The 26,583-nt window shown below is 37.9% G+C and overlaps 1 protein-coding gene across 12 annotated transcripts in view; it reads left to right on the top strand.

Annotated features, from left to right (window-relative positions):
* The window catches only part of COBLL1 (cordon-bleu WH2 repeat protein like 1), a 172,767-nt gene that overhangs the window by 74,174 nt on the left and 72,010 nt on the right, over positions 1-26,583 (top strand). Inside the window, exon 1 of one of the 12 annotated variants that reach the window (XM_045480045.1) lies at positions 20,923-21,045. The exons of the other annotated variants lie outside the window; for them this stretch is intronic. The gene's annotated coding sequence lies outside the window, so the exon portion shown is untranslated. Of the gene's footprint in view, positions 1-20,922; positions 21,046-26,583 lie in introns of those variants that run through there. 12 annotated transcript variants of the gene reach the window in all.

Here is a 26,583-nt window from a genome sequence, read left to right as displayed (position 1 = left end):
ATAGAAACTTTAATCGAAACTCTAAATGATTTCCACTGGAGGTCTGGGGGCTTAAAAAAAATAATAGGGTAAAGAAAGTGAACTAACATTGTCTTGTGGTAGGAAGTATTTTTTCCCAGCTTTATTAAGATATACTTGGCATAGGGGTGCCTGGGTGGCTCAGTCAGTTAAGTGTCTGACTTCGGCTCAGGTCATGATCTCGCGGTCTGTGGGTTTGAGCCCCACATGGGGCTCTGTGCTGACAGCTCAGAGCCTGGAGCCTGTTTCAGATTCTGTGTCTCCCTCTCTCTCTGCCCCTCCCCCCACTTACACTCTGTCTGTCTGTCTCTCTCTCTCTCTCACAAATAAATAAACATAAAAAAAAAAAAAAGATATACGTGGCATATAACATTGTGTAAGTTTGAGGTGTACAATGAGTTGATTTGACACACATACTGTGAAATGATAATTACTAGTACTTTAGCTAATGACTCCATCATATCACATAATTACCCCCCCCTTTTTTTAAATGTTGAGAACATTTAAGATCTGTCTTAGCACCTTTCAAGTATATAATACAGTATTATTAACTATAATCGCCCCACTGTACGTTATAGAGTCCCAGAATTTACTCATCTTATAATTGGAAGTTTGTGCCCTTTGTCCAGCATCTCCCCATCCCCCCTGCTCCTTAGCCCCAGAAACCAACATTCTAGTCTCCGTTTCTCTGAGTTCTCTTTTAGATAACACATATAAGTGATATCATCCAGTATTTGTCTTTCTCTTTCTGACTTATTTCACTTAGCAGAATATCCTGAAGGTTCATCCATGTTGTCCTAAATGGCAGGATTTCTTTTCTTTTTTAATGGCTGAATAATACTTCATTGTATTGTATGCCACATTTTTTTTATTCATTTATCCATTGATAGACACTTAAGTTGTTTTCATGTCCTGGCTAGTGTGAAATAGTGCTGTAATGAACATGGAATCTCTTTGAGATCCTCTTTTCATTTCCTTTGGGAATATACCCAGACGTGGGATTGCTGGATCATATGGTAGTTCTATTTGTAATATTTTTGAGGTTCCTCTGTACTGTTTTCCATACTGGCTGTACCAATTTGCCTTCCCAATAACAGTGTGCAAAGATATTTCTTATAGCTGTTCAGTATTTAAAGAAGTCTTCCTAAAAGTGATAAAGTTATAAAAACCTTAAAGAATGGAGAAGTAACAATTGTTTTTACTTAGGAAGTGTTCTAAGTATTCAAATTATAAATGAACTTGCTATTATAAAATATATCTAAAATGGGGAAAATAATTGGTTCAGTAGGATCAGAGTGCTTACTTTTTTTAAACAGGACTATGTTTCTGAATACTTTATAGAAATCTGACTTGCATAATTCAAATTTATAATTTTCCTGTAGAAAAAAATACATGAGATTTGTGTTTTTCAAATTTCAGTCACAAAGAAACCTTATCACATTTAAGATTCACACATATCAGGGGCGCCTGGGTGGCGCACTCGGTTAGGCGTCCGACTTCAGCCAGGTCACGATCTCGCGGTCCGTGAGTTCGAGCCCCGCATCAGGCTCTGGGCTGATGGCTCAGAGCCTGGAGCCTGTTTCCGATTCTGTGTCTCCCTCTCTCTCTGCCCCTCCCCCATTCATGCTCTGTCTCTCTCTGTCCCAAAAATAAATAAACGTTGAAAAAAAAAAAAAAAAAGATTCACACATATCAAACAACAGAAAATGCAATCTCACCATATTTTATTTTAAAGATCAAAAAGATGTATCAAGTTATTATCTGTTTAAATGCTGCTAAGCACACACTGAGGATTATAAGCTAAACAAATCCATTTATCCATGTAGGCCATGAGGTCAGATAGTTGAGACTATAAATAGGCAGATTTAATGATGTCATTTATAAGAAAGAGGAGAATGTACCTCTGGGGTGTCTTGTTTGCTCCCACTAAGCATATGTTCTTCAGAAAGCAAAGTGCTGAACCAGATGGAATAAGGAAAAAAAAAACTAAGGTGAGTAACAGAATTATTTAACACAAACTCATTATACATTCAACATTAAGAGTATAATTATATTGCATTTTCATGTTTGAAATGATTATGCATCAGTCTCTAGGATTAAATTTGGGTGAGTGTTTTCTACAGCATCTTGGAGTTATATAGTCATGACTTTAAATGAAATGTTTAGATGCCTTCCTAGCACTGTTTAACTTTTTCAAAGGAAAGAGGATATTTATTCACACAAAGAAAAAATGCAGTGGTTAGTCCCAAAGCCATGTATATGGAGATGTACAAGTAGAAACTCATTCTTTCTCAACCCCAACTGTTTCAACTTTCCCACAATGCTATGCTTGGTACTGACTCCCCACCCTGCCCCTTTCTTTTAAACTTGAGCCAGTTGTCAGACTCTACAACTCTCAAGTCATACGGATAGTCCACTGGTGATTCCATTTGTTGGGGTAACTTGTTTGTTAAAGGTTTTGACTTTCTGTAAAAGTGTAGCTAAGTTCTATTTTTGTTTTGTTTTGTTTTTCCCCAAAGAGAAATGCTAGAAAACAATGTAAAACTACTGTTTAAATAAAAACATTTTTATAAATGTTTATTTATTTATTTTGAGAGAGAGTGAGTGAGTGAGCAAGGACTGGGGAGGGGCAGGGAGAAAGAATCCTAAGCAGGCACCACACTTTCAGCACAAAGCCCAATGTGGGGTTCCACCTCATGAGCTTTGAGATCATAACCTGAGCTGAAATCAAGAGCTGGATGCTTGACTGACTAAGCCACCCAGGTGCCCCAACATTTGAATATTAAATTGATTACATTTGGCTCTTTTATTTTTTATTTTTTGAAAATTACTCTTGTGGGATCACATAAACATGATTTACCAATTTTCACAGATGGAAAAAAAGTTGTTGGTCAAAGTTAACTGTCATTTCTTTAAGTGAAGACATAAGATATCCCATGTACTTCATGAAAATAACCACCGTTCATCAAAAGGAAATAGTTAAAGGGTTAGTTTTGCTTTTGTGATAAACTATAAATATGATTCTTTATGTTTTATAATTTTTATTTTTTGCTTTTGCAGTTTTCCTTAAGAAAAGTGGTAGAAGGAGATTAAGAAACTAGAGTAAGAATAACATGTGAATGGTGTTCATGAGATTTTGAGGACAAAATGTAGACTATAATCTTTTGTGAGATAATTGCAATATATCTGATTGGTTTTTATTTTAGGATCAAAACATGAATGTCACTTATTATTTTAGCTCCTTTATCTTGGCATTCATAATACAGGACACACCTATTATACCAGAATTCTTGTGCTAAAGTTGTTTTAGTGGCTTTGATATTCTCAAGCTATTTTTGAACAAAATCTTTGCTAAGACTTTGTACTGTATTGACCACCAGTACTTGGCATGTTATATATGCCTTTGTTTCTAGATCCGCCTATTTCCTCAGGGAAAGTTTGTATAAATGAATGCGACTACTGTATATTTCTTTGTCATTTCCTCCTGTTGTTTCTTGGGAGGAAGAACTGCAATAGATTTTACAGTATTTCTACCCTAAATTAACTACCTTACTGTGGAGCTCAAATATATGGTAGTTGAGAGGGCTGGAAATAGTACGTCAGGTTGCTTAAACCAGGCAGATGACACGTTATTTCCTCTTTAGAATGTGGGTGATTTCCTTTGCTTAAAAAGACTATAGTTTTATAGATCAGGAAAGCATGGTTCCAATGAATTAGTCTTTAGGATACACAACATCTCACGGTTTTCTTCTTTTAGATGTTGTTCCAGAGAGTGTAATAATAAATTGTATTTATTGAATAGGTTCACACAATTTTTTTTTTTCCTATCTGTCATTCCAAATAGAATTTTAAGATCTCAGATTGTTGTTTCACAAGTGCTGGACATACATAGTAGGAGATTCAGTAGTAGAATGGCATGGGGGAAAGGAAATGGGCTTGCAAATCAACTACCCTGGGTTTAAAATCTGGATCTGCAGTTTATAAGCTGTGGCTAGGACAAGTTAATTCTACTCTCTGGAATTCATTCCTTATGCTGTAAAATACAGAAAACAGTAACTGACAAGGTTGTTGTAAGAATTAACTATCATGTATACATACTGTAATGCATAGTTTCTCACCTATTGTAGCCTAATGAGTTGCACTATTGATGTTATTGTGGGTACTTCACCAGTGCTCATTAATTAAAGTAAAGGCACCTAAGAGAAAGTCACATTTGGGGCTTTTCACGTATAGTTAAGTAAAATAATAAACTATTAATGGTTTGAGTGCAGGAAATGTTGTATTTCTTTTTCTACCCAAAGCCAGTGTTGGTAGCTTAATAAATACTGTTGTGTGGGAGTGTGTGTGGGAAAACTCATGTTGCCTTATCTCCTGGTTCAAAATTCTTTCCCATGCATCATTACCTTTAACTCTGTATGGTTATTCTATTAAGTGAGCTTGTTTTAATTTATCTATAATTTGACTTTTTTCACACAGGAATATAAACATAATTTTTTTTTTTTTTTTTTTTTTTTTTTTTTTTTGCTGATGATTGGGGGAGAAAACATATAAAATAATTTCTTTGGGAGAGTTGTTAGATTAACATGAGAAAATGTTAATAAAAGGTAAAGGACTCTATGATAGATGGGAAGAGGAAGAGAAAATTCTTTTAATGGGATACAGCTGTTAGGAATTTTTTTTTTTTTTTTAATGTTTTACTTATTTTTGAGTGAGAGAGACAGACAGAGTGCAAGCTTGGGAGGGGCAGAGAGAAAGGGAGACAGAATCTGAAGCAGGCTCCAGGCTCTGAGCCCAACATGGAGCTCGAACCAACAAACCATGAGATCATGACCTGAGCTGAAGTTGGCTGCTTAACCGACTGAGCCACCCAGGCGCCCCTAGCTGTTAGGAATCTTAATGGTTGGTTGGTTATTTGTCTGCATTGCTTCAAGACCACCAGATTTTTATATGATTGAGAATAATTTATTCCTTGTGTAAGTTCTCCTTGTTTTCTGAGAATTGGTGTCAAATGGTGAAACTTTCATTTCACACTAAATACATCAAATGTCCTATCTCAGCATGTTGTTAAGAAATTAGGATTTTTTTGTAATTGGGAAAGTATTTGAGCACCTGACTCTGTGTGTATGTATCTATCTGAAGAAACAGAATTCATTCATTCAACAATATTTTATTAAGCATCTTTCTTTGTGCCAGAAAAAAAAAAAATTCTAGATCCTTCAGAATATAGCAGTAAACTAGAGTATTAAAGTGCTTGGACTCAGGGAGCTTTCAGTCACTAATCAGAATTTACTAATCTGAACTAACTGCTAGTCAGAATTATGAACATTTACAGTAAGTCACTTGAACATTGTGGCTGGATGAGATGTATATAATATGTAAACAGGATTTCTTTGCTTAATATACTATTTTGTGCTTGTAATAAATAACAAAAAATAGGAGATAGGAAAGCAAACTCTTTCCTAGAGACCTTTTCTTTGTCAGTAAATATTTAGTTTTCATTTTCATTGGGATTTTTCAGTTCTGATGGCACAAATAAGATTTTATTTCTAGGTTTTTCTTAACTTTTCTTTTATTAAATTATTGAGATTGAAAATAATCATGAAAGCATTTAATTAATAAATAGGATAGTCCCAGATTATTCCTTCCCCAGATGAAAGGGAGTGTTTCTTTTTTTTTTTTTTTTGAACGTTTATTTATTTTTGGGACAGAGAGAGACAGAGCATGAACAGGGGAGGGGCAGAGAGAGAGGGAGACACAGAATCGGAAACAGACTCCAGGCTCTGAGCCATCAGCCCAGAGCCCGACGCGGGGCTCGAACTCACGGACCGCGAGATCGTGACCTGGCTGAAGTCGGACGCTTAACCGACTGCGCCACCCAGGCGCCCCAAAGGGAGTGTTTCTACAGAAGGATAAAAATGATGGTTTCTTGAAAGTTATACTTTAATGTATTTATATCTTAATACTGCTTGGATTATTACTCTGTTGAGAGTATTATTAGTATAATTTCTGACCTGTGATCTGATCTGCAGTGTTCTCATTTTTTACTACCTTTCTTACAAGATTAAGAGGTACCTGATGTGGTTTTTGTTGAGCTTGCAAGTGTTTGGATGAATTATAAAAATGGGTTTGGGGCCAGTATTTCTTAAAGATTTCTCAGTGTATGGATCAAAGTTCCCCAGCAATCTTATGTCTATTAATACTGTAGAAGCCCTTCAACTTCAGTGAACTTCCTTACAGGGTCAAATGAGACTTTCCCTCCCTGGGTGAAACCTGCTGAAATGGCTGTGCTTTGCACAGTGAACTGCTGGAGCCACTGGCGACTTTCTAGATTTCCTGCTGGTACCTCTTATTATATTTATCAAAAATGTGCTGAATGAGAGAACTAAAAGAATAAAAATGATAAAAATCAAGGAATTTGCACTCAAATTGCTTGCAGGTGTCTTGAAATCTGTTGCTTACTTAAAAAAACTGGAAGTGAAAGGAAACCATCATGTGCTACTTCTCTGCAAGACCAACGGGGTGAAAATCCACAGTGTGTATATTTGCAAAGATAATCTTTCACTCTACATCACAGATCATCAATGTATGATTTACATCTGTGTTTTTTAAGTCAGAATGACATGCTTGAGGTTTACTTGAACTTTTGATTTCATATTTTAGGTGGCTTTTTATTTTTTTTATTTATTTTTTTTTTAATTTTTTTTTTCAACGTTTATTTATTTTTGGGACAGAGAGAGACAGAGCATGAACGGGGAGGGGCAGAGAGAGAGGGAGACACAGAATCAGAAACAGGCTCCAGGCTCTGAGCCATCAGCCCAGAGCCTGACGCGGGGCTCGAACTCAAGGACCGCGAGATCGTGACCTGGTGAAGTCGGACGCTTAACCGACTGCGCCACCCAGGCGCCCCATTTTAGGTGGCTTTTTAAATGGCCTTCTGATTAGGTACAGAGGGTTTTCTTATATTTGTGTTCCTTTATGATCATTTTCCAAAATCATTATTCCCAAGTGCTTTCTGTAAGATAATGTCAATACCAATTCCGTGTATATATTAAAACTCTAGAGATATTTTCCCAAATGAATTTATTAAGTATGTAAGAAAAATATTAAAGACATTTCTACAATTCTATGTCAGAGTTTAAAAGTACAGTTTTGAACTACACGTTATTGCATAAGCAACACTTAAGGGGAATCCTAAATTTCTGGGGTTAGGTAGTGAAACCAGTACATAAACACAGTTATGCTGTGTTTTCATTATACCAACAACCTCTTTTTTATTAGATGTATTAATGTATTCAATGATTGCTGCTTTATATCTTGCCTTAAAACAAATATGTTTAATTATATTATTCATTATAGTTATTGCACATTAACATTTATACTAACCCTTTGATCTGTAGTTGAAAGAAGAATGGCTTTACTGGAAAAGCAGTTCTTGAGCTGTTTGAATTGTAACCAAAATGTTCCTTGAATAATCAGTTTGTGTCTGAGGCTGTGTTTTGTTTAGTCTAAGTGTGACTAATAATTCTTGAATATTTATTAGTCTTCCATGAATATGTTATACTTTTAAATTTTTTTTAACGTTTATTTATTTTTGAGAGAAACTGAGCCTAAGCTTGGGAGGGGCAGAGAGAAAGAGAGATGCAGAATCTGAAGCAGGCTCCAGACTCTGAGCCGTCAGCCCAGAGCCCGATGTGGGGCTCAAACTCACCAACCCAGGAGATCATGACCTGAGCTGAAGTTGGACGCTTAACCTACTAAGCCACCTAGGCGCCCCAAATATGTTATACATTTAAATGCCAGTGATGTCAAATAGCTTTAGGGAATCATGGCTTTAAACTATTTCTGTGAGTCTGGGAGGAATTACACTGGGTACTTAGGAACATACTATATTGGTTTTGTTTTGAAGTCTTAACAAGAATGGTATACCAACAAGGAGTATGTGCAAGGACTTGCTTGTGACTCTTCATAGCAACGTTAATTATAATAGCCAAAAATGGAAACAACCCAAATATCCTTCAATTAATGAATGGATAAAATGTGGTCTAGTCATATAATGGAATAATACTGGGCAATAAATAGTAGGAAAGTACATGGGGCGCCTGGGTGGCGCAGTCGGTTAAGCGTCCGACTTCAGCCAGGTCACGATCTCGCGGTCCGTGAGTTCGAGTCCTGCGTCAGGCTCTGGGCTGATGGCTCAGAGCCTGGAGCCTGTTTCCGATTCTGTGTCTCCCTCTCTCTCTGCCCCTCCCCCGTTCATGCTCTGTCTCTCTCTGTCCCAAAAATAAATAAAAACGTTGAAAAAAAAAAATTAAAAAAAAAATAGTAGGAAAGTACAGTTACGTACTACAATATGGACAAACCTCAAAAGTATCATAGTGAGAGAACCAGAGAGAAGAGGACATATATTTTATAATTCTATTTATATGAAATATCCAAAAAGCCAAGTGTATAGAGAAAGAAAGTAGATTAGTGGCTGCCTAGGGCCCCAGACGGGTTAGGAATAGGACATACATATTAGAAAGAAAAATGATGATCTGTGCTTATTTACTTATTTTATCTAAAAAAATTTTTAATGTTTATTTTTAAGAGAGAGAGAGAGAGAGAGAGAATGAGCGGACGAGGTGCAGAGAGAGAGGGAGACACAGAATCAGAAGCAGGCTCTAGTCTCTGAGCTGTCAGCACAGAGCCCAACACTGGGCTCAAACTCATGGATCATGAGATCATGAGCTGAGCCAAAGTCAGACACTTAACCAACTGAGCCACCCAGGGGCCCCAGTCTTTGTTTATTTAAATTTTCTTAATGTTTATTCATTTTTGAAAGACAGAGATAGAGCACAAGCAGGGGTGGAGTGGAGGGAGAGGGGGACACAGAATCTGAAGCACGTCCAGACTCTGAGCTGTCAGCACAGAGCCCGACACAGGGCTCAAACTCACGAACCACGAGATCATGACTGGGGCCTAAGTGGAACACTTAACCAACTGAGTCACCCAGGCACCCCAGCAATCTCTGCTTAAAGCACTTAGAATATTAGAGTAGAAGAAACTTAACAAATTTTCCAGCACAGCTCCTCATTTTGCATACGAAAGGGCAGAAGTGACTTTCATTTAGGAGGTCAGCATGTATTTGATCTAGATATATTTAAAACTTTTTTTTGCATTTATTTATTTTTTCGAAACAGAGAGTGTGAGCAGGGGAGGGCAGAGAGAGAGGGAGACACAGAATCAGAAGCAGGCTCCAAGCTCCAAGCTGTCAGCACAGAGCCGGACACGGGCTCGAACCCACGAACCGTGAGATCATGACCTGAGCCAAAGTCAGACGCCTAACCGACTGAGCCACCCAGGTGCCCCTGATCTAGATATATTTTAAATATGCATTTTTGACTAGCCTTAGTAATGTTTTTTTTTTTTTTCAATTGTTTCTAGTTGTTTTGTTCATCTGTACATAAACTTGGCGGGGGGGGGGGGTGGTTCTCTATCAGTAATTCTCAAACACAAAAGGAAAGAGTATTTATTACTCATCACCCAGCTTCTGACCTTCCCTGCCTCTATTTTCTTCCCCTTTTCTCTTTTGAAGAATATCCCACCCGTAGCCACTTTACTTATGAGTATTTTCTTATATGTGTATGAGTGATAAGGACTCTTGTTTTTAAACATGCCTTCTCTAGTATTATAGTATTTAGCAGAATTAACGTATCATCTAATACTCCTTTAAATTTCTCTAGCAGTCAGTTTGTCCAAACCGGAGTCAATTTCCCACATTCCTTTGGTGGTTACGGCACTTAAATCTCCCATTCTATGCCAGTTCTTGTCCTCGTCCCATTTCCCCACATCATCGATTTGTAGGAGAAACTGGGCTGTAGGCTATCCACATTCCAGATTTTGCTGATAACTAGATTTGCTAATTATTATATTAGGTGAATTATTTGAGCACAAATCAGAAAATGGCTTTATACATTTCATCCAAAAGAATTAATTTTTTCACAGAGCTGAGAGCAAATGAGTTTGCATTTAAGAATTTACAGCAGATGTTTAAGACTGAGATTTAAGATTTAAGATTGAGCAGCCTTTCAGAAATGGTGTTCCAAGACTTGATTTATCCTGTTTTATTGTTGTATTTCTTTTGGTAAAATGATGGATGGGAGACTTTGGGAAACTGAATCATTCCTCCCTCTGTGAGGTAAAAGGGGCCTAGTAGGTGCTTAGCACAGAGACACTCAATGTAAATGCAAAAGCCATGGGTCTAGGGTTTGAAAGTGTGCAGCTCTTACCAATCCTTGTGTATGGCCTCTAAGGAGGGAATAATTGAATTAAATCTTGACAGACTTCTTGGGGTTTAATTTTTATGATGTTGCATATAGAATAATGTCTAAGTTGATCTTCTCATTTTTTTTTCCTAATAAAAGAAGCTTTTAAATCATGTGCCTTGGGTTACCTGGGTGACTCAGCTGGTTAAGCATCCGATTTCAGCTCAGGTCATGATCTCACGGTTTGGTTCGTGAGTTTGAGCCCCGTGTGAGGCTCTGTGCTGACAGCTCGGAGCCTGGAGCCTGCTTAGGATTCTGTGTCTCTTCAGTCTCTCACCCGCTCCCCTGCTTATGCTCTGTCTGTCTGTCTCTCTCTCTCTCAAAAATAATAAACATTAAAAAAAAAAACAAAAAAAATTTAAATTAAGTACTTTGATGCCCATTATATGTGTGTACTTGTTATTTGCCAACAATAGTTATTTTACGTAGAAGTACAGGTAAAGACCCTTTAATAGACACACAAATGTATGTGTTATGAATAATAGTATTTGTGTTTTTAAAATAGATTAAGAATTAAATTCATTTGCATGTCTTTTACTGTGTCTATAAATGAGAGCCTCTTAGCTCAGTTAGATAGTCCGTGAATGAGATTCTGCGTAGGTAAGACTTCTTTAGTATTTGGCCATGAAGTAGAGCAATATGTATTGATGGGGATCATCATTTTAATAATGCCTTTGCCTTTATTTTAGTCCAATGGTTATCAAAGTGTAATGTGCTGGATCACTGGTATATATCACTTGGGCCCCATATACAGATTCTATTTAAATAGGTACAATATGGGACCACTCAAGCAAACCTATACTAGAAACAAATTCCATAGATGATTCTAATGCCTATCAAATTTTGAGATCAAATGCCTATCACTACCTTAATCTATTTTTATTGTAATTTTTTGTGTGTTAACTTTTATTTTATTTTTTAATTTTTTTTAATTTGTATCCAAGTTAGTTAGCATATAGTGCAACAATGATTGCAGGAGTAGATTCCTTAATGCCCCTTACCCATTTAGCCCATCCCCCCTCCCACAAACCCTCCAGTAACCCTCTGTTTATTCTCCATATTTAAGAGTCTCTGATGTCAATAAGGTTTCTTATTAATACCATAGATTTTGATCTTAGAGATTTCTTTTAGCTCAGAACAAGATATTCACTATCATTGGTTACATCACATTTATTTGTTCCCTGCCTTCTCGACATGTATTGATTTGTGAACCCAATCAAAGCAGGGCTTTGAGTGGTTAACTGGTAACTCCAGAGGGGAAAAATGCACTCAAATTTAGTTGGGGAAAATCTTGACTTATGTATGTTTGGGTTATTAAAAATGTGTTAAAAATCCTAATATACATTTATAATCCTTGCTGTTTAAATTTATTGGAATAATAAAAACCTTCAAGAATAAACTTGAATTGGGGCGCCTGGGTGACGCAGTCTGTTAAGTGTCCGACTTCGGCCAGGTCACGATCTCGCGGTCCGTGAGTTCGAGCCCCGCGTCAGGCTCTGGGCTGATGGCTCAGAGCCTGGAGCCTGTTTCCGATTCTGCGTCTCCCTCTCTCTCTGCCCCTCCCCCATTCGTGCTCTGTCTCTCTCTGTCCCCAAAAAAATAAATAAACGTTGAAAAAAAAAATTAAAAAAAAAGAATAAACTTGAATTAATAAACTTAAAATAACTAAAAAAAAAAAAGTCTCTGATGTTTCATCCCCCCCCCCCCGTTTTTCTGTTATTTTTGCTTCACTTCCCTTATGTTCATCTGTTCTGTGTCTTGAAGTCCTCATGTGAGTGAAGTCATATGATATTTGTCTTTCTCTGACTAATTTCACATAGGATAATACCCTCTAGTTCCATCCACGTAGTTGAAAATGACAAGATTTCATTCTGTTGGATTGCCGAGTAATACTCCATTGTATATATATACCACATCATCTTTATCCATTCATCCATTGATGGACATTTGGGCTGTTTCCATACTTTGGCTATTGTTGATATATTGTAATTTTTTATTTTTAAATAGTTTGATTTGCTAAAAGTTGCAAAAATAATGCACTTTCATATGCCTTCCCCAAAGCTTCTCCCAATAATAATATCTTCCATAACTATAATACATTATTAAAACCAGGGGGGCGCCTGGGTGGCGCAGTCGGTTGAGCGTCCGACTTCAGCCAGGTCACGATCTCGCGGTCCGTGAGTTCGAGCCCCGCGTCGGGCTCTGGGCTGATGGCTCAGAGCCTGGAGCCTGTTTCCGATTCTGTGTCTCCCTCTCTCTCTGCCCCTCCCCCGTTCATGCTCTGTCTCTCTCTGTCCCAAAAATAAATAAACGTTGAAAAAAAAAATTAAAAAAAAACAAAAAAAAAAAAACCAGGGAAGTGACATTGGTGCAATACTATCAACTCAGGTATAGACCTTGTTCGGACTTCATCAGCTTTTATGTGCATTCTTTATTATTATTATCTATCTGTTTTGATTTCTAATTCTATGACATTTTGCTACATAGATTTGTGTGACAGCCCACACTCAGAAAACAGAGCTGTTGCATCACCACACAGGAACTCCTTTGTATTACCCCTTACTAGTCACACCTACCTCCAACCCAGGCAGGCGGTAATCTGTATTCCATGACCTTAAGTTTGTCACTTTAGGACTCTTACATAAATAGAACCTTACAATATGTAACCCGGTGAGACTGGCTTTTTTCACTCAGCATAATGCTCTTGAGATCCTCTGAGATATTGAGTGTATCAAGACTTTGTTGCTTTTTATTGCTGAGTCTGATGTATGGATGTACCACACCTTGTTTATTCATTCTTATACAGGCACACATTTGGGTTGTTTCCAGTTTGGGGTTAAAAAGAGAGCTGCCGTAAACACTCTTGTACAGGTTTTATATGAATGTAAGCTTTCATTTCTGTCGTGCAACTATCAACAGTAGATTGCAGGACCATATGGAGTGTGTATTTAGCCTCATATTTCGCTCCCAAACTTTCCCCAAGTGACCATACCATTTTGCAGGCACGTTACATAAGCCACATAGGAGAGATCCAGTTTCTGCACAGTCTCATCTGCACTTGATATCAGTAGTTTTTGATTTAGGTGTGTTGCGGTATCTCATCATAGCTTTTTTCTTTTCTTTTTTTTAAGAGCTTTTAATATTTACTTAGTTTTGCGAGAGAGAGCAAGAGCAGGGGAGGGGCAGAGGGGGGGGGGGCACAGAATCCGAAGCAGGCTCCAGGCTCTGAGCTGTCAGCACAGAGCCCAGCGTGGGACTTAAATTCATGACCCATGAGATCATGACCTGAGCCGAAGTAGGACACTCAACCGACTGAGCCACCCAGGCACCCCTCTCATCATAGCTTTAATTTGCATTTCCCTAATGGAGATTGATGTTGAACGTCTTTTCATGTGCCTGTTTGCCATTCTTATGTCGTCTTTGGTAGCGTTCAGAGCTTTTGCCCATTTTTTAATTGTATTCCTTATTGTTTTCTTACTGTAGAGTTTAGAGCACTCTCTCTCTTTTCTGGATATGTCATTTGGTTCTATGACTTGCAGATATTTTCCCCTATTCTGAGGTTTTTTGTTTTTTGTTTTTTTTTTAGCCTCTTCACAAGGTCTTTCCCAGAGCAAAAGTTTCATTTTTGATGAAGTCCACTTTATTGACATTTAAAAAAATATTTTGTGGATTGTGTCTTTGGTGTCATGTCTAAGAACCTTTTGCCTAAGCATTGGTCCCAAAGATTTTCTCCTGTATTTTACTAAACATTTTATAAGTTTATATTTTACATTTATATCAGCTTTAGATTAATCTAAATCAGCGACTTTAGATTGTAATATTTCCGAAGTTTGAGACACTATTTCCAAGTAGTTTTATTAGCCCAGTATTTGATAAATTCTCTAGCTAGGAAAATTCATTCCAAGGACTTTTCTTTATCAGTAGGCAGTGAAGGTTTTGTTTGAATGTGGTTTACTCTAACACACACCACTCCCCAACAAAGATTGAAAACTTTAACAGAGACTAATGACTAAATGCTGTTTAATATTTACCAAAGAACATACAGACATACCTTGTTTTACTGCGGTTTGCTTTACTGTGCTTCACTTTATTTGCTTTTGTGGCAAATTGAAGGTTTGTGGCAACCTGGTGTTAAGTAAGTCACTGCCACCATTTTTCCAACAGCATTGGCTCATTTTGTGTCTCTATGTCACGTTTTGGTAATTCTCGCATTATTGCAGACTTTTCTTTATTATTTGTTATAGTAATTTGTGATTAGTAATTACGACTCACTGAAAACTCAAGGCGATGGTTTGCATTTTTTAGCAATACGGTACTTTTTAATTAAGGTGTATACATTGTTTTTTAGACATAATTCTATGTATTGCATACTTAATAGACTACCATATAGTTTAAATATAAATTTTATATATACTGGGAAGTAAAAAAAATTAATTTGACTCACTATTGCAAAATTTGCTTTATTGCCATGGTCTGGAACTGAACCCGCAATATCTCTGAGTTATGCCTGTATTTGAGAAACGGTTATTGAAATTGTGACTTGAAGGCAACTCTTGTTTTCATTTTATAATTGGTTAATCTATTATTAGTGTGCTTGCTTGGCTAACATCTACATGCCCACTAAGTAATGTACATAGGTATAGATATTTTAATTATTATAATGCCCACATTTAAGGTTTTTTAGTTCCTTACGTAGCATGCTTTTGAAAACTGGAAAAGTATTCCAACTAAGAGCTTTTTTAAAAAGACTTAAATTTTTTTTTATTGTTAGTTTTTTCTAGAGTGCAAGCAGGGGAGAGATAAGAGAATATGAAGCTGGCTCCATGCTCAGCATCGAGCCTGGTGTGGGGCTTGATCCCATGACCCTGGGATCATGTCCTGAGCCAAAATCAAGAGTCAGATGCTCAACTGACTGAGCCACATAGGTGCCCCAGGACTTAATTCTTTTTATAGCAATTTTAGGTTCAGAGAAAAATTTAATAGAAGGTACATAGGTTTTTATGTACACCCTGTCCCCGCACGTGCATAGCCTCCCCCATTATTAATATACATCACCAGAGTGGTGCATTTGTCACAACTGAGGAACCTACATTGAGACATCACAGTCACCCCAAATCCATAATTTATACTGGGGACCGCTCTTGATGTTGTACATCCTACAGGTTTGGACAAATGTACAAGGACATGTGTGCATCATTATAGTATTGTATAGAGTGTTTTCACTGCTCCAAAAATCCTCTGTGCTTCACCTGTTCCTCTCCCTTCACTCCACCCCACAATCCCTGACAACACCTGATCTTTTTATTATCTCCACAATTTTGCCAGAATGTCATATAGTTGGAATCCTACAATGTACAATCATGCAATGTAGCCTTTTCAAACTGATTTCTTGCACTTAGAATATGCATTTAAGGGTCTTTCATGACTTGATACTTCATTTCATTTTAGCAATGAGTAAAATTTCAGATATACCATGTTTCATTTGTCCATTTACCTACTTAAGGGCAATTTTGATTGCAACTAAGAACGTTTTTTCAATGTTTATTTATTTATTTTTTTTTTGAGAGAGAGAGAGACAGAGTGTGAGTGGGGGAGGGGCAGAGAGAGAGAGGAAAACAGAATCTAAAGCAGGCTCTAGGCTCTGAGCTGTCAGCAGAGAGCCCCACATGGGGCTCGAACTCACGAACCGGGAGATCATGACCTGAGTTAAAGTCAAGCCCTTAACTGACTGAGCCACCAGGTGCCTTGCAACTAAGAACTTTTTAACTTCCTTTTAGGGGTGAAAATTTCTTTCTTTAGGGGTGAAAATTTTATTGTCTCAGAGCTCATAATAAGATGAAACAATTTGTGGATAAATTCTTGCCTTGGGGTGCCTGGGTGGCTCAGTCAGTTAAGCTTCTGACTCTTGATTTTATCTCAGGTCATAATCTCATGGTTTGTGAGATCGAGGGGAGCCCCCCATCAGTCTCTGCACTGACAGCATGGAGCCTGCTTGGGATTCCCTGCCTCTCTCTCTCCCTCTCTCTCTCTCTCTCCCTCTGTCTCTCTCTCTGTCCCTCCCCCAATAGTGCATGAGTGTACACATACTCTCTCAAAATAAATTTTAAAAAATATTTTTTACCTTAAATTTGATCAGTAACTCTTTCTTTACTTTTCAGTAAGTATGTAACCTCTTTTGAAAAAGTGGAGTTATATAGGACTTTTTGTACTTAATTTTTATCTGGCAAAGAAAAAGGAAGTCTGAGAAGTTTTGCATAGTTCACTCTCTCCATGTTTATGTTATTCATTTTTGAATTTTTAGATTGTAGTGTCAATCACGGTTTTATTACTGTTTAGACTAATTTTCATAAACTGCATGGACTATCCCATATACATTGCCTGCCAGGCATCACTTTCAAAGTTCAAAGGAAGCTTTCAGTAGATGATGCTGAGCCCAGTTGATCCTGACATTTATTACTCGCCAGACAGAAGACTATGTACAGAGTAAATGGAGCAGCAAGTGAGCACTGGGTCGTGGTTTTGGAGTTTCAGTTAGTTTTTGAGAGAAATTATTTACTGAATGAATTTAGTTCCTGGAGCTAGATAGGCATTCAGTTAATGTAGGTGTTTTTTTTTTGTTTGTTTTTTGGGTTTTTTTTTTTGTAAGATCCTTTTAGGATATCTTTGAGTGTTTAGTTGGACTCACTTCATTTTTACATTACTGCTATCTGAGGACCTCATGGTATTTCTTTAATCTACCCAGTTTCTTTCTATAGCACTGAGCGCACAGTGGGTGCCCAATAAATGTTGACTGTCTTGTGACTCATTCTTTATATTGCTTTCAGGTCTGTTTTTTCAACTTTGCTCATTTGTTTTGATGAATTTTTTTTTTTTATCTCCTCCTTTGATATGCACGTTTCTACTGGAGACTTTCCTTATCCTACCTCTTGTTTGACTTTCCTAACTGCTTAAGACAGACATCTCCATAAGATGTTGGGGACAGCCCAGAGACAAACTGAAATTGCAGTGACACTTATGGAACAGATGAGAAATTAAATATTTAATTTTTAATTTATAGATACATTTTTTTAAAATGTCTATTTACTTATTTTTGAGAGAGAGAAAGAGAGTATGTGCATGTGCCCTGGCATCACACAGAGCCCGACGTGGGGCTCAAACTCACAAACTGTGAGATCATGACCTGAGCTGAAATCAAGAGTCTGAAGCTTAATGGACTGAGCCACCCAAGCCCCCATTATAGATACATTTTTGTACTCTGTCTTTGTGGGTTGGTTCTTGGAGTGTGTATACATGAATCAAAATATTCACTTACATCTGAACATTTTTTTGTATTAAATTATACCTCAGTGAAAATATCAAGGAAGATTTATGTTTTCCTTCCTCTTATAAGGAATTAGGAGGCAAAAATATTTTGGATATTTAGATTTGAAAAGTTATTATAAAACTTTTGGACTACCTTCTAAGATTTGTCGTATTAAGTGATTCTGAGACCTTCTTGACCTAAGTAGCAACCTTCAGGCAGTGTTTCAGCATTTACAAAGTTCTTATGAAGGTATATCGTTAACTCTGAATACCTATTATAGGCCATGCATTATCCTAGACTAGTGGATCTCAACCTTGGCTGCACTTTAGAATCAACTTGGGGAGGTTTAAAAAATCCCCACAAGCCAATTAAATCAATTTCCGAAAGTGAGACGTAGGCCTCAGCATTTTCTAAAACTCCTCAGGTGAGTCCATTGTATAGCCAAGTTGGAGAACCACTGGGCTAGACAATGAATATGCATTACCCATTTAACTCTCAGCAACCCTGTGAGGTGGGATAGATTATCCAATTTTGTGATTGAGGACATTGTTCCAGAGAGATTAGTGACCTACTAATAAGTGCAGCCCTGAGCACAAACCAAGATCTCTGACTCATTTCAAAATCTTGAACTCTTTCAGTACCTTTTCAGGATTTATATGTAGATTTTTTTTCCTTTTTAATTGCAAATGTGTACTTCTTTTATATCACCTTGTGCTTTTCTACATGTAATATCTTAATGTTGTCACAGGGAGATTATGTATCTATGAGCTAGACATTTTTGTTTTCCCCCTGCCACACCACTGATAGCCTCCCAACCAAAAAAAGGTGAAAACCAAATTATGCATTTAAATATCTTAAGCATTGCATGTGTGTATGTGTGCATCTGTGTGTGTCTCTCTGTGTGTGTGTGTGTGTGTGTGTGTGTGTGTGTGTGAATAAGAGTTTGTCTTAGAAACACTCAGGAGTAAATTATTGTCCTATTGACTTTTATAAAATGTGATATAATGTGTGGTTTTTAGCTATTTTAGATATATAAACAAATGAAGATTACAAATCAGGCTTTTGTTATTGAGAATGTTATTGGATATCACTAAATGTTGAAGAAATTTCTCAGAAATTACCTGCTGAGAAGTCGGGTGGGAGTAGGGAGTGTAAATTATGTTGTTTAGCATCTCATTAGCTGGCTACCATAGTGGATATTAAACCGTTCCTCACCAGAATTAACTTTTGGAAATTTCATTTCTGCTTTTGGAATGGATATGTGGTTAAAACAGAAGAGAGCATCTGTGCTTTTTTGGGTGTATGACAACTAAACCACAACAAAAGCTTCATTTACTCATGCTGATTTATCCTGGAAGACCTTTGTTACAAAGAGATTCTATTATGTCCTTGTCTTCACTTTACACAATTGCTAAGTTCCTAAAAGTAATAAATAAGGAAGACTTGAGAGGGATATAATAAAAAATGGATAAACCAAATGAAAACTGTAGTTGAATAGTTCACTCCTTAAGAAATGATTGAGCATACTCTGAAAAAGGTGATGTATTAATCAAAAATACAAAAAAAATATATTCATGGTTTCTGCTTCAAAAAGTTTTCTGGCAGATAAGGTGGAGTGCATTGAGAACTGTGCTTTAAGACACAAGGCAGCCTGGGGTACTTTATTTCTGCACTGTAATTCCTTATTTGGGTTTCTTTTTACTCTTTCTACCATACCACTAACAGTGCTAGAAGGGAAAACCTCTCTGGACTTACCCCACTTCATCTGCATAGTGTGTTGGACGTGATGACTCATCATAGATACTTAGTGAACAGAAGGATCTATACAAGCATCCTACTATAGATATAAATCCATAAATTTATATATATAAATTTACAATACATTGTATTCACAATATAAATTTATATGCATATCAATTTATAAATACATAAATTGTATTTATGTATAAATTTATATAAATCTATAAATCTAGAAGATTTTAAAGTAGAATGACTTCCATGTGTAAAACAAGAAAGGTTCTTAAAAAACGGCACCCAAAGAGAAGATTTTCACTGGTTGATGGCGAAGAGAATGTTCTCTTCGTGCAGGTGATGGCATGAGCCGCGGGTGCTTTCAAGTGTAGTGTGTATGTCAGTTCACCTGATGCTGGAGCCGAGGCATGGGGTTTGTGCAGAACCATACTTCTCTAGATTGATTAGGGAGGTGAGGCTGCAGTCAAGATGTCAGCTGGGGCTTAAGTCTCAGCCAAGGTGGCATCCACTTTCAAGCTCACACTCATGGCTTTTGGCAGGGCTCAAGTCCTCCTTACCTGTTGGCCAGAGAAGCACAGGGAAACTGACAGCCTGGCAACAGGCTTCCCTTAGAGCCAGTGAGAATGCCTAAAACTGACGCTACAGTGTTCTGGTAACCTAATCTCAGAAGTGACATTCTTTGCTATATTCTATTCACTGAACATGAGTCACTAAATCCAAATCCACATTCAATGAGAGGGGATTACACATGGAGGCAGGGTCATGGGGGCCATCTTGGAGGCTCTCTCTCAGAAATACATTTCATTTAACATAGTATGTGAAAATATTATTTCATATGTAATCAAATATAAATATATTTATATTAACTATTGTACTAATCAATAAAATACAGTGTGTATTTTACACTTATAGCACATCTCCATTCAGAAGGTTTATTTTCATTAGAAGGACATGGTCTGTATTTAGTTGTCATAAAATTTATAGTTGAAAAATAGATCCACATACCTGAATTGTTCCAAATATACTTGAATGTTTGCCAACAATTGAATCAAGTATCGGTTTTAAAATTTAAGTTCACTAAAAGTATAATCCCTCAGTCACACTAGTCACATTTCAAGTGCTCAGTAGCCACATGGCTACACCATTGGGCAGCAGAGTTCTGGAAGTTTGGCTGCAAAAGGAAGGAGGGAGATAAAATGATACTTGGAAGGAACAGGAAAGTGGAAATTAAGATAATCGGTGCATTTCGTGTGCGTGTTCTGGGAAGGAGGAAAGATATCAAAGATGACGGAAACCCAGGGTATAGTTAACGTAGTTTGGATTGTTGATCAGATTTGAGTGGAGGTGCAATGGGTGCAAAAAACCCTGAAGTGATGAATGGCTTCTGATAGGAACCTTGTATTCCAAGTTTTGAAATGTGAAAGTATTGAGTGTGGGAGACTGAAACCAGAAACTTTTCAAACTGTTTTTTGAGTTTGTCACTCTGTTCATCATTTTTTCCTAGTGTGTATGCCAAGACAGAGAAAGGCACTTGGAAATGGAACCATTTCCTGTGAGCTCAGAAGAGAGAGACCCTTTCCTGACCAGGACCAGCATGTTCTCAGGATAGGAAGAGCTCCCTGGGAGAGGGGGTCCTGTCCATGCCACTCTTTCCGCCAAATGGTATTTGTAAGTTAGCTCAGACACTGTGCCCTGCCCCAGTTCGAAGATATCCAAGGCTGCCATTCTCAGTCTCTAAACAACGTTATTATGCACAAATCTCTGTATGTTAGATGTGGAAAGGGACCTGAGATCATCTGTTTCGATACTTGTATTTTGTAAGTGAAGGGATGGGGGACTAGAGAAATGATTAACTTAAGGTGACACAGGCAGCCATTGTGCTTTTTGAGTCATAGTACTTTGTTTCCACAACTCCACCAGAGGAAGTAGCAGCCTCTGTAGGTGTGAGTGGGCATTTGCACATCTAACGTCCGCAATCCTATTTAAATATCAGGGATTGTTTAGATGGCCCTTGTTGAGGTTATCTAGAGGGTTTGGTACCAGGTTCTGTGTACTTTGGAACAAGTTTCTTAACCTCTGTAAAACCCAGATATATGGCAGTGACACCTGCGTCGTGAGATTAAGTGTAGAAAAAGGGTTCTTGCACAGTACTTAGCAGTAAATATTCAATAGCTGCTTACTTTTTTCTCCTCTACTACATGGCTTTTTGCTCATTCATTTTTTGTTGCTGTTATTTTGTAGGACTGTTTCAGCTCCCAAAGCAGTGATATAGTAAGTAGCTCAGAGCACTGGCGTTAGAATTCAACAACTTGGGTTTAAATCTCCACTCTAGCACTGATAGCTAAGTTCCTTAAACACTCTGTGCATCAGTTCTCTTCATCTGGAACATGAAGATGGGCACACTTATACAGTGCTGTGAAGAGTTAGCAGATGCAAAACACCTAGGGGAATTTCCAACACGGAGTCAGCACTCCAGTGTTATCTGTTGTGGATGATATGGTAATAAACTAGGATGAAGCTATTTTATTTTTCCATTGTGTCCTTGTTGGAATCATTTTGGGGACTTGAAGGCATTAGCATTTAATAAGTGCTTACTTGGATATGAAGAATACCCTTGCCTCTTTATTTGGTACATTATTCCAGATGTACCTGAGAGAGGAGTTCCATTCTTAAAGATGAAATTAAGTTATTCTTTTCTCATATTAATCATGGTCCTCACTGGTCAAAGGAAGCTATAGCTAGGACATCTGAGTTCTGACCCTCAGCAAGTTACTGAACATCTGGGCAAAATGAAGATTTCTTTCTACTCTAGAATTCAGTCTGTTCCAACTTAATCCTTAATTCTGCCCTCCCGCCGCCCCCACAATAGAAGATTTAAAATCTTTTTGAGGATTGAGTACTTTTATCTATGTTGGTCTCTTTATAATTCTTATATTTGTGACTGGTCACAAAATAATTGATTCTCAGCAACCCACCAAGCTCTTATTCTCCTATGAATTCATGGAATTGATATAACCTTCCATCCTTTCTTCCCTCGATTAAATCAGCAAACACTTATAGACCACCCTACCCTGTCTTGTCGCACATAACATTCTAGAGGTGGTAGCAGAGAATGACACAGGCCAGGTCCCAGTTCTCACAGAATTTTCATTCCAGAGGCTGCCATCAAATAATAAGTGAATACATGAATGAACAGGGTGGTATCAGATAGTGATAAATGTGATGAGGACAAAATGGAGTTGTGTGAAGAGTAGGGGGAGATGGATGGGTATGGATCGGCTTTTGCACCTCTTTTGAGTGGTGACAGAATACCTCTATCAGGAGGAAATAGTTGATCTGCAGTCTGAATGAGCTCACGGAGCAGGCAACTTGAAGTTCTATGGTTAAAAGCACTTTGGATAGAAGTGAAAGGGTTTGGTCTGTTTGAGGAGGGAAAGGATGCCAGTGTGAATTACACAGGGAGCTGAAACAGTCACTGAGGGGAGCTCAGAGGTTTGCAGAGGCTAAGTCAGTGCTTGCTTGGACTTTAGCATGCATCACAATCACTTGGGAGTTGTCAAATGCAAATTGTAGGGCTCTACCTCCAGTGTTTCTAGTTATGTAAGTCCCGGGTAGGCCCTGAAAACGTGCATTTCTTTTTTGTTTTAAGTTTATTTATTTATTTTGAAAGAGAGAGCATGAGTAGGGGAGGAGCAGAGAGAGAGAGAGAGAGAGAGAGAATCCAAAGCAGATTCCACACTGTCAGCATGGAGCCTGACACAGAGTTCTGTCTCACCAATCATGAGATCAGGACCTGAGCCAAAATCAAGAGCCAGACACTTAACCTACTGAGCCATCCAGGTGCCCCCAAAATGTACATTTATAACAAGGTCCTAGAAGCTGCTGCTTCTCTGAAATCACACCTTGACAGCCACGAGGTTGGCTCATCTAGGGCCTTGTAAGCCAAAGAGAGGGATTTGGGTTTTATTCTTAGTGCATTGGGAGGCCAGTGAGAGCTCATAGATACAAAGTGATCAGATTTACATATTTAAAAGATCACTCCTGACTGCTGAAGAGAACAGATTTTAAGGCACAAGAGGAAAAACAGAAGAGATCAGTCAGGAGGCTATTGGAACAGTCTAAACAAGGGATGATGCTTTTTAAAAAAATTTTTTTTAATGTTTATTTATTTTTGAGAGAGAGAGAGAGAGACAGAGTGTGAGCAGGGGAGGGGCAGAGAGAGAGAGGGAGAATCCAAAGCAGGCTCCAGGCTCTGAGCTGTCAGCACAGAGCCCAGTGCGGGGCTTGAATTCACAAACCATGACCCAAATGGAAGTTGGACGCTTAACCGTCTGAGCCACCCAGGTGCCCCAAGAGATGATGCTTTAATTACCAGGGTGATAACAGAGAAGCTGATGACAAGTACACGGATTTAGGATGTGTTTTAGAGTTAAGAACCCACAGGATTTGATAGTAGCTTGGAAATAGGAGATAGTGACAGAGAGGAATCAAAAGATGCCTAAGAGTTTTGCTTGAGTTAATGGGGTGTTTAGTGTGGTGCCGTTTGCAGACATGGGGAATACCAGGAGAGGTTGGGGGGTGTTGGATGTGAATTGGGATGGAAAAGAGAATCAAGAGTATGGGTTATGAGATACCTATTGGACATCCAAATGGAGATGACCATGCAGTTACTGAGCATTTAATCAGAGCTCAAGAAACAAGTCAGGGTTGGGGAAGTAAGTTTGAGAGTCCCCTACTTGTAGTTAAAGCCTTGGAGTTTGATGAAATCACCTGGAAGGGAGAGTTGTAGAAAGAGAAAAGGGCAGGGAAGGAGCCTGGGACAGGGAGATGAGGATAGAGACTGAGGAGTGACAGTGAAGGAAGAAGAACATAGTAAATTGTATTGTCACACAGAGAAGCTGAGGGAAAAGGATTCCCAGCACAGCTGCTGCACAGCTGTGAAATGTGTCCTTATTGGAATTTAGAAACTCACTCAAATGTAACTGAGATGACTCAGGTAATCAATCGTCTATGAGATTTGGACACACATAGGTGATTGGTGACCTTGACAAGAGAAATGTCTGTTAAGAATCATGTGATTTTTTTGGGGTCTCCCTTTGTTGCCTCTCATTAGTGCTTATCTTTTAAAGCTGCTTTGCCCGCTCACTCTAATTTCATATAAGGCTCATCAAGAAAAGCGACCTTTTGTTGTTCTTAATTGCATTCCCTCAAGCATGTAGCACAATGTTATGCCCACCATTAGAACAGATTTCTGTTTACTACAATCTTCTCATATTAAACCTAAAGAGAAACACTAAGAAATTGCTTTGAGGAATCGGTCTGCACTTTCTAGCTGAAATGTGTAGTTGAGGGACCACTGAACATTGCCAGTTATTTGGAAAGGCTGCCTCCCTGACACTTACCACTATGCATCTTATTTTTGGTAGCCCGCTATACGGAGAGAGGTTAGCTGTTTGATTTCTTTTTGGCATTAGGATGTAATACATAAAAAGCCTATTGTTTTAAGACTTCTTATTCCACTTTTATATTTTTGTCTTTGATATTGAGGCTGTATTTTTATATAGTGAGTGAATATATATATATATAGATTATACACACACATATATTCACTTTCCTGAGTGAATCTATAGGAATACTATATAAATATAGCAAACAGATGAGATCGCATTGGACTTGAGTAACTTACTAAGGATGTAACTATATCAGGGCACCTGGGTGGCTTGGTGTGTTGAGCGTCCGACTTCGGCCCAGGTCATGATCTCACAGTTTGAGAGTTCGAGCCCTGTGTCGGGCTCTGTGCGGACAGCTCAGAGCCTGGAGCCTGCTTTGGATCCTGTGTCTTCCTCTCTCTCTCTCACTCTGCCCTTCCCCTGCTCATGCTCTGTCTCCCTCTGTCTCAAAAATAAATATAAACATTAAAAAAATTTTTTTTTAAAAAGGATGTAAGTATATCTCATATATGATGTAAAGCTATTTTTCTTTCAAACCAAGAGGTATTTGAGTAGATTTCTGTTGTTTTGCTGAGGTTCTCACTTATATTCCTTCTTTTCATTTATTTTAAGGATATTAATATTGACCGAGATGGAGTAATGATTGCAATGGACACATGATTTGAAGTGATTTGTAAATCTAGTGATAGAAAGACCAATCAGTATTAGCAGAGACCAATTGAATTCTGTGTTAAAATTGCATTTTGGTATTTTTAAAATGTTATGCCAGTGTGTGAAAGTTTACCTTAATTTTATCATGAAAATTGAGTATAATATTGAGGTAATTTTAATGAAGAAAGCAATATTTTTTGGGGAGGGAATATACACATATGTACAAACTTAGCAAATTGCATTCATTAGAAATGTGCAGTTTTTGTATACCAATTATACCTCAAGCTGGGGGAGAAAAAGAAATTTTGTGCCTCAAACAGAAGCAAGCATTCATATGTAAATGTATTATAAATGAGAGTATAGATGTAAATAATACTACTCAATTTACCATATTCATGTGTGATGTCGTGTCTTGTTATTTTTAAGGCTTGATTAATGAATTTTTGTCCCAACCTAGAGGAGTTTTCCGTATCTTTTCAGTGTAAGTCTCCCTCCATGTCCCCCTATTTGCTGCTGTTTTCGGTTATGGGTAGCAGTTTCTAAGGAGTGGAAACTGGTAGTCAAATTAGGCGACTGGTGAAGAAGAGCTTATGTAAAAATCCCCTGGGTAGGAAAACTGACTCCAACATTGCTATTTAAAAGGGATGGGGGTGGGGCACCTGGGTGACTCCATCAGTTGAACCTCCAACTCCCAACTCTTAATTTTGGCTGAGGTCACGATCTCACGGTTTGTGGGTTTGAGCCCCATGACAGACTGTCAGTGTGGAGCCTGGTTGGAATTCTCTCTCTGTCCCTCCCCTGTTCACGCATGCACTCTCAAAAACAAACAAACATTAACAAATACATTTAAAAGGGTTGGGGACTTCAATGGCATTTACTGTAATTTTTAAATATTAACAAAAACTAGTATCCTTAAGCAATAAATTATAGTGTTATTACATGTGGATGTGTTAATTTTTTTTTTTTTTTTTTTTTGCATTACCAGAATTACCTATACCTAGGTTAGGTCATAAACTTTGATTATTTTCACTATACCTTTGGCTTTGGGTAACATTTAATTTTATTACTGCTTCAGAGCATCTCAGTAAAAAATTAAGAACATTGT

The sequence above is a fragment of the Leopardus geoffroyi genome, chromosome C1, assembly GCF_018350155.1.
Source record: "Leopardus geoffroyi isolate Oge1 chromosome C1, O.geoffroyi_Oge1_pat1.0, whole genome shotgun sequence".
NCBI lineage: Eukaryota > Metazoa > Chordata > Mammalia > Carnivora > Felidae > Leopardus > Leopardus geoffroyi.
This window is presented reverse-complemented; position numbering and strand designations above follow the sequence as displayed.